Below are 13,211 nucleotides of genomic sequence, written 5' to 3' on the forward strand. Positions count from 1 at the left end.
TGACATTTTCTAGGAAGAAAAACTATTTGAATGAATGAATGAGAAGTACCTTTGGGTTTCCACCACCTTCTTTGGCAGCGTACAGCATTTGTAGAGCAGACTCAGCGAGAGTCTTGGTCTGATCCAGAAGGTTCATCTGCTGCTGATGATCCAAGATTTTGGAAGCCATGCCCATAGAGGCGGAGACCAGAGGAGTGAAGTAACTGACCAACTGAGAGACCTGAGGGACAGACATAGGTATGAGCTAAATATGCCATGCATTAGGGTTGAAAACTATATGACAATTAATTTTAGACTGTAAAGGCAATTTTAGTCACCTTATGACCCAGCTGGGCTGCTTCTCCTTTTGCTGCTGTGGAAATCGGCTTAATCAGGTGACCCACCTCCTGAACAGATGAAGTTAACTGCTCCTGCAAACCCTGAAACGTACAATAATGGTTAAGGACTCCTGGTTAGAAAACCCACTGTAATTTCCTGATCCTCACATAAAAATATTGTTACAGAAGATTTAACTCATAATTTTCTTATTTATTGTGAAAACAAATGCACAAAACAAAGTGTGAGGAAAAATGAACCAACAGTTCTTTCAAACAGAGAGAGCTGACATCGACAGAGACAGAAATATCACTATATTACTATAGAATTACTAAATACACACCATATTAAATTCACAGATAAATGTGACATTTATTATAATGGACATATATAGAGATCAATTTAAGAACACTTAAAATTAAAAGTTACGTTTTTTTATGTTCTGCCAATTAAGTGTTAAAAATTATGGCTTTCAATGTTACTGTAATGTTATGGCTATAATTACTCATTTTATTATCAGAAATAGGAAAAGATCCATGCAATAGAGGCATCAGTATCAGCAATACTTGCCTTCATTCATAGTACTTAGTAAAAAGATGCCACTAAAAGAAAATATAATTTAAAAATGTACCATCTTACATGAAAATAAAGAGGGGAAAAAAGCCCCAGTAGCTGCAGTATAAACACACATTTACCTCAGATGAAACTTCATCTCTACGAGAAAGATTTTGGCTGACAGCTGCAAGAGAGGCCTGCTCAATATCTCGAATGCATTTATTGATATCATCAATGGCTGAGTCACATTCTTTCTGGCCAGGGGCTTTATCCCTGTAATATCAATCACATGAACTTAAAACAAAAAACACATTCATAGTAGCTCATTTCTATTCTGTGGGTCTCATACAAACTACAAAACTGTGAGTATATGTGTGTTACCTGATAGCAGTAATGAGGCTCTTGATGGAGTCTGACACGGTGCGTGAATGGCTCGCCAGTAATGACCATGTGGGTGGATCTTTAGGGTTCATAACCAATGACCTAGCGGTCTTCAAAAGGTGGGTGGAGCTATCAAGCATTGCGCGAGCCGACTGGATGATTGGCTCCTGTGCAGCAGAACCCTAAATTGTGAGTAGAAAAACATAAATATGAACAACAAGGAGGACATAATCGTAAATAACAATCCAAAGAAGAAGAACCTAGTACCTCTCTACTTATCTGCGCAGGAATACTAGCAAACTCTGGATTGGAAGCAAACGTGGTCAGATTGTCAACAGCTTCAGTGAGCGGCGCTGTGGCAACATGACATTTCTCACGGTTTTCCTCAGAGAAATCTCCATCCAAAGCCTATGGTGGGAGAGAAGAGGTAAATGTTAGAAAATGATGTTAGAGAACAATCATTTGATGTCACTGGAGTGGATAAAAGTTGGATTAATGTATAAAGACGAGTGGTTTAACCTTGATTGTTTTGACCAGGTTGGCTGTGCTGTTGGCCACTTCTTTGGCTGACTGCACGAAGTGTCTTTTAGCCACAGGGTTTGCAGTCTTAGACGAGGCCAATCGGCAAGCATTACACAGTGCTGAGGTGTGCTTAGCAACAATGGTGGCAGCTGAGAGCACCTGCAATATGCATACTGTATATTGTATATACTTGTATACTGTATATACTTACGCCCAAACACTACATGCCTAATGTCTGACGCTACCTGGGAAGGACTACTGTCTGGGTCAACAAGATTTTGGCAAGCCATCTGGATTGCCTGATTAGCACGAGCGAACTGGATAGGATCCACTAAGCCTGGATGTCCAGCTTGGCTGTTGGGGTCAGACACACCCACTAGGTAAGCAGCCTAGAGACACATAAAAAGTATGATTGATACATACATAAGATAAAGTATTCAGAGGTAAAAATGTATAATTGTTGTTAACAAATGATGACATTAAAGGGCAGAGTGGGTAGCGTCTTACCTGTCCAGCTGCTTCGGTCAGACCACACAGAGCTTTAGAGGCTCCACCCACACAGTCTCCAAATGCTGGAACATCTCCTGTCTTGCAGTTATGAAAGATCCCAGCCATAGACTCACCGAGAATCTATATATCAGAAAGAGGTGGATAACAGATCGGTTATCATCTAATGATATGCATCAACATTTAACTGTATCAACAGGCTAAATGAATATTGCAGTTCAGCATCATAACAGCAGTTTTGCCCATTTAGTATGTGAGATACATACTTGAAATGCTTATACTAAAATCTGCATTATTCACTTTGGTAATAATATACACTACCATTCAAAAGTGTGGTGTGTGTGGTGACTTTTTAATGTTTTTTTGGGGGAAAAAAGTCTCTTACGCTCACCAAGGCTGCATTTATTTGATCAAAATAAATAGAGTAAAACAGTAATATTGTGAAACATTTTTGCAATTTAAAACAACCATTTTCTATTTTATTTTAGTTTGAAATGTAATTTATTCCTGTGATGGCAAAGCTGAATTTTCACCAGCTATTACTCCAGACTTCAGTGTCACATGATCCTTCAGAAATCATACTAATGGGCTGACTTGTAATAACATGTAAAATATTTCTTTGCTTGTAACAGTACTGAATAAACATTTTTCTCCGATGCTTTTCAGAGCCATATCAACATCCTTTTGTCCAGGTAGACAGTTCACACATGCATTCAGTGAGTGGGACACAGCCTTTGCAACCTAACACACAAAACAGAGACACACACATATATACAAAATATATTTAGAAATATTTATATGTACTTTTTAAGAAAATGAATACTTCTTTCAGTAAGTGATCAAAAGTAGTTTATTTTTGAAATTCAGTATTGTGGTACTGCTAATATTGCTGGCTCCTCAATGATAAATTGTGTGTGGACTTCCTCATTTCTAAGTTAATATCGTGAATAATAACATCTGTTAAATAATTACATTTAATTTAATGTTAAAAAAACAAAAACAAATAAGACATCTTCTCCCCCCTCCCTCACCTGAGCTAGCCTCTGTTGTATCTCTGCATCACCAGGAGCAACCAGCGCCTCCTTGGCTTCAGAAATTAATTTAGCTGATCCTTCCATAACCTCGTTTAAATTTTTTATTCCAGTGCAGAGCTGCAAGATATTTATTTATTTATTTAGTCATTTAGCAGACGCTTTTATCCAAAGCGACTTACAAACAACACCCCTCGCAGCCTGTGCTAACGTCTTAAGAGCCTGGGCAGTTTCACTAGCAGCTACCCCTGCAAACACATACAATTCATGGGAGTGTGTGTGAACCAGAATGTATGTTTGTTTGTTTAGCTATATTGTAGGTAACAAAACAGTCCCTGGAGGTTAACTTAATTTGACAAAACCTCTAGAAACATCCTCAAATATAAATAAAATGAATAATTTTGTTAATTTTTTTTTTTTATTCCAAAAAATCTTAACATTTAGGGCTAGGGTTATTACTTATAATTAGCTTTACATGAAAGAACAGAGCTGCAAGATATGCCCCCATTTAGCCAAATAAATGTGTTGCATGTAAGAGTGGGTGTATTACCTGTGTAATGCTCATTTCCCTGTGCTGCACAGGTAAGCAATTGGGCCATTGAGGAACCAACAGCCTTAGATGTGCCACCCAGATCCTGAGTGCATTTTTCCAACTAAACCACAAAAATTAAATGACATCAAATGAATGCATAATTCACAATATCAGTATGTCTATGTTTAAAGTATATATTTTTTCAATTATTTGTAAGTCGCTTTGGATAAAAGCATCTGCTAAATGACTAAAAGTAAAGTAAATTATAAAATAATCATAGTATCACTGATATTAAATGGGTCTCAACTCACTGATTCCCCAGGTAAAGGTTTCAGTTGTCCCTCGGAAGCTGCCATTTTTGCATCGTGGAGTTCATTCCTAAGCGTCTGCACAGCAATAAGGGCAGAGTCGATCTCCATGGGGCCGCACGCCTCATGAGCCTACATATCACATGACAGGATTTGAATAAGGGATAGTCCAGCCAAAAATGAATATTTTGTCATTTACTCACCCTCATGTCAATCCGAACCCTGTATGACTTTTTTCTGCTGAGTAACAGAAAATAAGACATTTTGAAGAATGTTGGTAACCAAACAGTTTCGGTTCACATTGACTTCAATTGTATTTTTGTCCATACAGTGAAAGTCAATGGGAACTGAAACTGCTTGTTTACCAACATTCCTCTAAATATCCTCTTTTTGTGAAAGTCAATGGGAACTGAAACTGCTTGTTTACCAACATTCCTCAAAATATCCTCTTTTTGTTCCACAAAAGAAAGACATCAAGGTTTGGAATGCCACTAGGGTGAGTAAATGACAATCTTCAATTTTGGATCTTCTACTCATTAAATACATGTGTGGAGAAGACAGAATCAGTACCGTCTGTGCAGCAGTGCGGAGTTCAGCCAGGCAGGTGGCCAGGTTCTTTGCACACTGCCCAAGCTGCATGGCTGCCGCCTGATCCGTCACAGTCGAAACAGACGACTTCGCTGAAGACACCATCTTACTTCCAGGCTGGAAAACAAACATGGAATTAGACATTTTAGCAATCAAAGAGCACTTTTAATGAAGAGTGATGTTATCAGATGAGTGACATGTGGTTAGCATCAGTAAAAGGACTGATGGTTACCTGAAGGAAGTTCTGACTGGCAATGATGAGGGCAAGTTGGGCACTACCATCCTCTGGCTGCCCCTGACTGCCCCTCACTCCCTGCACCAGCTGAGGAATATGATCAGCTACAGCCTAACGCACATGAACAGAGAATATAAACACACAGTTATAAACACAACAGGAGGACTATCATTACTACCACTTGTTTGGAAATTCAAAAAATATTCTTATACAAACCCTGCAGCTTTGAACAAGTTGTTGGTGGGCAGCAGTGTTCTTGTTAGAGGCTGCTGCATTCTGGGATGCCGCAATGGTTTGAGTTGCAGCGGCAGCAGCTTGTTTAGCAGCGTTCTGGAAAATCAAAGCAGACACTCAATGTAGCGTTTTCCTTGCATTGATTACATGCAGTCCTGCCTAAATTCAATAATTTTTCTCATAATCAAAATCATAAGCAATTCACTGACCTCCAGTCTTGTTATGAGTTTCTTCTTAATGGCGTTTTGTGCAGCTTCGTTTGTGGCCACACGCAGCCCCTCCGCAGCCTCCCGGAGCTTCTGCTGCTGGTCTTCATTTTCAGGGTATGCAGCAGCTCCCTAAACACACAGACATGTAACAAGTCTACTGCTCGTCTATTAGATCCCAGATTATTAAACAGAGAGATGCTCAAAATAACTTGTGGGAAATGCTTCATTAGAGCAAAAATGTCTCAATCTTACAAAATACTCCAGCATTTGTAAGAGCTATGTTTAATATATTTTTGTCCTCCTGGTATAGGACAGTGGACAGCCTGGGGTCGGGCCCCCGCAAACTTCCTAGGGGGTTTTGAAACAACAGCAAGCATAAGAATACTTTGATTAAAAGAAAGTTGAAAAGAACAGCATTTATTTGAACTAAGTTTTTACACTTTAGATTAGGGAATACTATTCACTATTAACTAGTTGCTTATTAGCATGCATATTACTAGCATACTGGCTGTTTATTAGTACTTAACAGTACTTTAACAGTACTTTAAAAAAGTTAGAAAACAAGCAGTTTTCTCATAATTACAGCAGAATTGCAGAATAAAACTGATATCTACTGGTACAGAACAGTGGATATTTAACGAATAGGTTTGCTAACCCACCTTTGCAGCCTCAACCATTCGAGCAGTGGCATCTGCAAGCAGTTTAGCAGCTGCAAGAAGCTTCTTGGAGTTGTTCACATCCACCTCCACCTCAGCATCTGATCTCATGGCATTCACCAGGTCAGAGGTCGCCTGGGCAAGAACCCGTGCCTGTCGTACCATCTCACCTATGGAGAAGAATAGTAAATCTCTACTATTACACAGCACAGAGGAGCTAGGCAAAGAAAACTAATTTGGTCTGGCAATGGAGTCAGTAGGTTTTTTTTTACATTTACTCTGCAAGGACGCATTAATTTTTTATTCAAAATATCACAGTTTCAGTTTAACATTTACAATAAGAAATGTTTCCTGAACACCAGATCAGCATATTAGAATCATTTCTGAAGGATCATGTGACACTGAAGACTGGAGTAATGGCTGCTGAAAATTCATTTTAAAAATTAATTCTGAAAATTCTATGCCATCAAATGAATGAATTACATTTTGAAATAAATTAAAACAGAAAACAGTTATTTTAATTTATAATAATATTTTGCAATAGTACTGTTTTTACTGTATTTTAATCAAATAAATGTCTTGATGAGCATAGGATACTTCTTTACAAATCATTAAAAAAAACCTTATCAACTCCAAACTTTTGAATGGTAGTGTATATGATGCACTCATCTTACCAGCATCACCCATGCTGCTGAAAATACTCTCTGTAACTGTCATGATGGTGTCCGTGGCCTGGTCGTAGCGTCCAATGGGTTCCCCGCGTGTGGCGTAGTTCCTCACGTGTGTGAGTAGGTCACTGAGAGCCTGTGTGGCGATACCAGCTGCTGCGCTGACGGCCTTGAGAAGCTCTCCATCACTGGTAGCTGACAGACAGGCCTTCACACAACCTTCCACTGAACGGTCCACCAGCTTCCCTGCTTCAATCAGCTGCTCTTGACACACAGGGGAGCTGATAGTGGGGCTCACAACCTGACACACAAACACAAAAAAAGGTTATCCACAGTTTTTTAAACACTCTGGATTAGAAACATGTGCATGTGAACCACCTTGGCACAGGCCACTAGTTGGGAAGTGGAGAGGGCGCACTGGGTCGCAGCTGCAATAACCCTGTTCTGCAAGACGCTGTCTTCAGAAACCTGTGCCACGTTCTTGGCCTTCAGAACCATCATGGCTGCTGCATTAGCCACAGCTTTAGCTAGGTTCATTAGCACATCCTGAAACACACGAACACATACACTCAGGGCGATAAAAACACAAATGCACATCATGTTCCTTAAAAGACACCTGTGTACCTGGAAGCGCTCGTCCGTTTCATTCTCTCCAATCTGTTTAAGCAAATCTCCACTGGCTTGACCAATGCTGCCGGCTGCGGTCAGAACCGCCTGTCGTGGCTGCATGAGAAAACACAACCACACAATCACTGCTTGTTATTTTCCTGTGAAGCTGCTTTGAAACAATCTGTAATGTATAAAGTGCTACATAAATAAAGATGAGTTGATGGTAGTGTAAGTCAGTTGAATTATGATTCAATTTAATAATGAAATATAAATAATTACAATAATTTACCAAATAAAAATAAAAAAATCTGAAAATACATTTGCCTTTAACAAAAGAAAATAGAAATATTACCATAAAATAATTATTTTAATCATATTTGTGTATCTCAAGACGAAACTATACATATGATACAGAAATGTAAATGGCATTTGTATATAATTTGGGGAAAATGAAAAGACTTAGAGAAAATGTTCAACAGAGTCCATCAAACTGACAGATAATGATTAATCGCAGCACATTCTTTGCTCACACCTCTCCTGGTGTAGGCTCCACAGCTTTAAGCAGGTCAGATACAGCTCCGGTGAGGGTCCTGGCAGCCCTCATGAGGTCCTGTCCACTGCCCACCTCATCCTCCATCAGAGCCGCCAGCAGCTTCACACCTTTTGACATCTCCGTCAGATTAGAGGAGATGGTGGTGATTGCACATCCTACCGCTGTATAATCCGTGTCTGTCGGGTCCCCTGGGAGATAGAATAGCAAAACTCAGTCAAATCACCATACTGCAGATGAAGCTTAAAGCTCTTAATTTTAAAAGTCCAGTCGAGGTTTTTCTCTTGTATAAACAGTAAAAAATGTATAGTAAGTGTTGTAAAACATCTTAGTATTTTAATACATTTTAATAGAGTCAAGGCTTTACCAGCAGTAAGATTAACCACAGAGGCAGTTCCAGCAGTAATAGCGTCCACCTGAGAGTGAATATCATGCTTGGACTCATCCATCTTGTTCTGAATCCACATTTTAGAAGCCTGAAAAAAAAAATTGCATACAAAAAAAAGGTAATAAAAATAAAAAAGTTAAAATAAAATAAAATAAAATGGTAATAGGTACATGAGTCAAAAATTGTGTGCAAGATGTGTGCACTTCCTTGCTATATTCTCATTAAATTCACTTTTAAAATAAAATAAAATATTAGTCATTTTTACTAGTTTTCTCACCATATCATCTCCAAGTGGTGGCAGCTCTTCCACCTCCTCTAGGTCTGACTGTGCCTGCTGCACCGCTTGCATACTGGTGTTAATGGTTCCCACGAGAGCCTGTTGGGCTGCACTCTGATCAAGGAGGGCAAAAATTACACATGAATCCACCAACAGATCTAAACTGTGACAGCTGCTGATCAACCTCTATGCGTTATTCCTGAACACTCAGCATATTAGAATCATTTCTGAAGGATCATGTGACACTGAAGACTGGAGTAATGGCTGCTGAAAATTCATTTTAAAAATTAATTCTGAAAATTCTATGCCATCAAATGAATGAATTACATTTTGAAATAAATTAAAACAGAAAACAGTTATTTTAATTTATAATAATATTTTGCAATAGTACTGTTTTTACTGTATTTTAATCAAATAAATGTCTTGATGAGCATAGGATACTTCTTTACAAATCATTAAAAAAAACCTTATCAACTCCAAACTTTTGAATGGTAGTGTATATGATGCACTCATCTTACCAGCATCACCCATGCTGCTGAAAATACTCTCTGTAACTGTCATGATGGTGTCCGTGGCCTGGTCGTAGCGTCCAATGGGTTCCCCGCGTGTGGCGTAGTTCCTCACGTGTGTGAGTAGGTCACTGAGAGCCTGTGTGGCGATACCAGCTGCTGCGCTGACGGCCTTGAGAAGCTCTCCATCACTGGTAGCTGACAGACAGGCCTTCACACAACCTTCCACTGAACGGTCCACCAGCTTCCCTGCTTCAATCAGCTGCTCTTGACACACAGGGGAGCTGATAGTGGGGCTCACAACCTGACACACAAACACAAAAAAAGGTTATCCACAGTTTTTTAAACACTCTGGATTAGAAACATGTGCATGTGAACCACCTTGGCACAGGCCACTAGTTGGGAAGTGGAGAGGGCGCACTGGGTCGCAGCTGCAATAACCCTGTTCTGCAAGACGCTGTCTTCAGAAACCTGTGCCACGTTCTTGGCCTTCAGAACCATCATGGCTGCTGCATTAGCCACAGCTTTAGCTAGGTTCATTAGCACATCCTGAAACACACGAACACATACACTCAGGGCGATAAAAACACAAATGCACATCATGTTCCTTAAAAGACACCTGTGTACCTGGAAGCGCTCGTCCGTTTCATTCTCTCCAATCTGTTTAAGCAAATCTCCACTGGCTTGACCAATGCTGCCGGCTGCGGTCAGAACCGCCTGTCGTGGCTGCATGAGAAAACACAACCACACAATCACTGCTTGTTATTTTCCTGTGAAGCTGCTTTGAAACAATCTGTAATGTATAAAGTGCTACATAAATAAAGATGAGTTGATGGTAGTGTAAGTCAGTTGAATTATGATTCAATTTAATAATGAAATATAAATAATTACAATAATTTACCAAATAAAAATAAAAAAATCTGAAAATACATTTGCCTTTAACAAAAGAAAATAGAAATATTACCATAAAATAATTATTTTAATCATATTTGTGTATCTCAAGACGAAACTATACATATGATACAGAAATGTAAATGGCATTTGTATATAATTTGGGGAAAATGAAAAGACTTAGAGAAAATGTTCAACAGAGTCCATCAAACTGACAGATAATGATTAATCGCAGCACATTCTTTGCTCACACCTCTCCTGGTGTAGGCTCCACAGCTTTAAGCAGGTCAGATACAGCTCCGGTGAGGGTCCTGGCAGCCCTCATGAGGTCCTGTCCACTGCCCACCTCATCCTCCATCAGAGCCGCCAGCAGCTTCACACCTTTTGACATCTCCGTCAGATTAGAGGAGATGGTGGTGATTGCACATCCTACCGCTGTATAATCCGTGTCTGTCGGGTCCCCTGGGAGATAGAATAGCAAAACTCAGTCAAATCACCATACTGCAGATGAAGCTTAAAGCTCTTAATTTTAAAAGTCCAGTCGAGGTTTTTCTCTTGTATAAACAGTAAAAAATGTATAGTAAGTGTTGTAAAACATCTTAGTATTTTAATACATTTTAATAGAGTCAAGGCTTTACCAGCAGTAAGATTAACCACAGAGGCAGTTCCAGCAGTAATAGCGTCCACCTGAGAGTGAATATCATGCTTGGACTCATCCATCTTGTTCTGAATCCACATTTTAGAAGCCTGAAAAAAAAAATTGCATACAAAAAAAAGGTAATAAAAATAAAAAAGTTAAAATAAAATAAAATAAAATGGTAATAGGTACATGAGTCAAAAATTGTGTGCAAGATGTGTGCACTTCCTTGCTATATTCTCATTAAATTCACTTTTAAAATAAAATAAAATATTAGTCATTTTTACTAGTTTTCTCACCATATCATCTCCAAGTGGTGGCAGCTCTTCCACCTCCTCTAGGTCTGACTGTGCCTGCTGCACCGCTTGCATACTGGTGTTAATGGTTCCCACGAGAGCCTGTTGGGCTGCACTCTGATCAAGGAGGGCAAAAATTACACATGAATCCACCAACAGATCTAAACTGTGACAGCTGCTGATCAACCTCTATGCGTTATGTAGGGGCTGATGTTGATATGCTGCTAGACAGCAAGGTGCAATATGAGGTCAAATACTGGACAAATTAGGAACTTTGCTGATTAATTGGTCCATGAACATGAGCATTCGTATATGCAGACTCACCAGTGGTGGCATATGTCCAAGATGCATCTGTCCAGTGGTGATCTGTTGTTGTGGAGAGGGCATGGTGCCCATGTTCAGTGTTTCTGGGCCGACAGAACCTGACCTCAAAATCCCAGGAAGTGCCACAGACCCATGCTCTGGCCGTCCGACACGGTTAAACTGCTGCTGCAATATAGTAGATCTGTGAAAGACAGAGAGGAAATGACATATAAAGATAGAGGGAATGACAAAGAAAGGCACAAGTAAAGAGGTTTTTGTGTTCGTACTACAACATTCAGGGGTTATTCAAGAAGAGAAGACGCAGTCTGTGGAACAGGTAACCTCAGCTCAATCTAGATAAATAGAGTCTGAGATAAGGTTGCTTTTCCAGCATGAGTTTCCTGTAATGCTGTACTGGTCTGATTACAAAAGTATTTCCAAAGACAACTGGCAAGAAATGACAAAACCTTGAAAGGAAATATGGTTCTTATCACTGCCAACTCAAAATTTCTGCATGTCTTACTTTTTCGGAGAAACGGATTCCTCTAACATGGTGGCCTCCTCATCTCCCTCTAAACCAAAGCGGTCTTTGCTTTGTTTCTGTAGGGCCAAACAGAAGTGAATAAACACTTTATACAAACTTTTGCATACGGTTTAATCTGGTAACACTGTGCATACTGTTATCTGAACACGTGTAATATGAAAATCATTCATAAACCTGGAGGATCTCATTCAGGAAAGCACATGAAACAACAAAATGTTGAATATTTCATGAGGGAAAAACAGTTAAAGGAGTTAATACTGGCCTTCTTGAGAATGATATCGATGTAACCAGCTATAAGCTGAGATATCTGCTCCCCCTCGGTGGTCTGAACTGAGTAGTAGCTCTCCTGATACTCCCCGAAATCCTGTATATTGGGCACAGAGTTATATACAAATATATACATTTACATACATACATACATACATACACAGGAGGTGTACCTGAGCTATTTGAGCCATCTGAAAGTCAAATGTAAGTCTGTAAGAATATGTGTGTTATGCAAGTACCAGTGTAAAGCTCTTAGGTGAGGCGGCCCATCTTTTCACTGTAGTAAGTGGCCACTCCTGAACCACATCTTTGGTTTTCTCATCCACTCGCATCACTGATTCTTTGGTTATACCCAACAGCCTTGGGACCAGCTTATTTTTACTTTTCATTTTTTCCTGAGAAACAAAATCAGCAACACTTTACTTAAACCCCTTATATATATCACATTATAAATGTAGTTTTAATGCACTGATTATGACTTGTAATGCACCTTATAATGCATACTGTAATACATTATAATACTTACCTATTCATTGTTACAGTTTTAGTAAGTATAATGAATTAAAAACAAACCTTCACACATTATAATGCATTTTAACTTACAATTATTTATGAAAAGTTATAATGCATTACAACATATATTAATAATACCTTTACAATATATTATACATAAAGGCTTTAAGTAGTGTAACCACAAAAACAAACACAGCAAGAAAGACAAAAAGAGAGTTCAATTCATCATCTTCAGAACAATAAAACGGTCTACCAAATTTTTTTCACATCTATTCCACATAACATTCTTCCTGTATCCTCTCAGATTCTCTCAAGCTTATCACCCCTTCTTCTGTTTCCACATTTTTCTCTCAGAGCTGTCAGCAGATGGATAAAATGAGCTTTGCTGTCCTGTCTGAGTTTAGAGTTGTACAGTCAATCTTTGCCAATCTCTGCCAATTTTTCTCATTTGAGCTTTTTGCACAAATGTATTTACCACTAATTCCCAGAAGAAAAAAAAACAACCTGGAATATTATGAATACAGAGAATAATTATATATTGGTCATATGAGATGAATAAAAGCCAGAACAAAACTAAAATCAGTAACTTATGATCTTTATTTTAGGCACAAGCACATCTGCTCGACCTTAACTTTACAACTCAAGCAAAGCTGAACTGTAAACACATTTGGGGGGGGGGGGGGGGG

The 13,211-nt window shown here is 39.0% G+C and overlaps 1 pseudogene; it reads right to left on the bottom strand.

Annotated features, from left to right (window-relative positions):
• The window catches only part of LOC107750604 (talin-2-like), a 55,386-nt pseudogene that overhangs the window by 12,203 nt on the left and 29,972 nt on the right, over positions 1-13,211 (bottom strand).

This window comes from Sinocyclocheilus rhinocerous, unplaced genomic scaffold (genome assembly GCF_001515625.1).
Source record: "Sinocyclocheilus rhinocerous isolate Xijiao unplaced genomic scaffold, SAMN03320098_v1.1 scaffold19, whole genome shotgun sequence".
In the NCBI taxonomy this organism is placed as follows: domain Eukaryota; kingdom Metazoa; phylum Chordata; class Actinopteri; order Cypriniformes; family Cyprinidae; genus Sinocyclocheilus; species Sinocyclocheilus rhinocerous.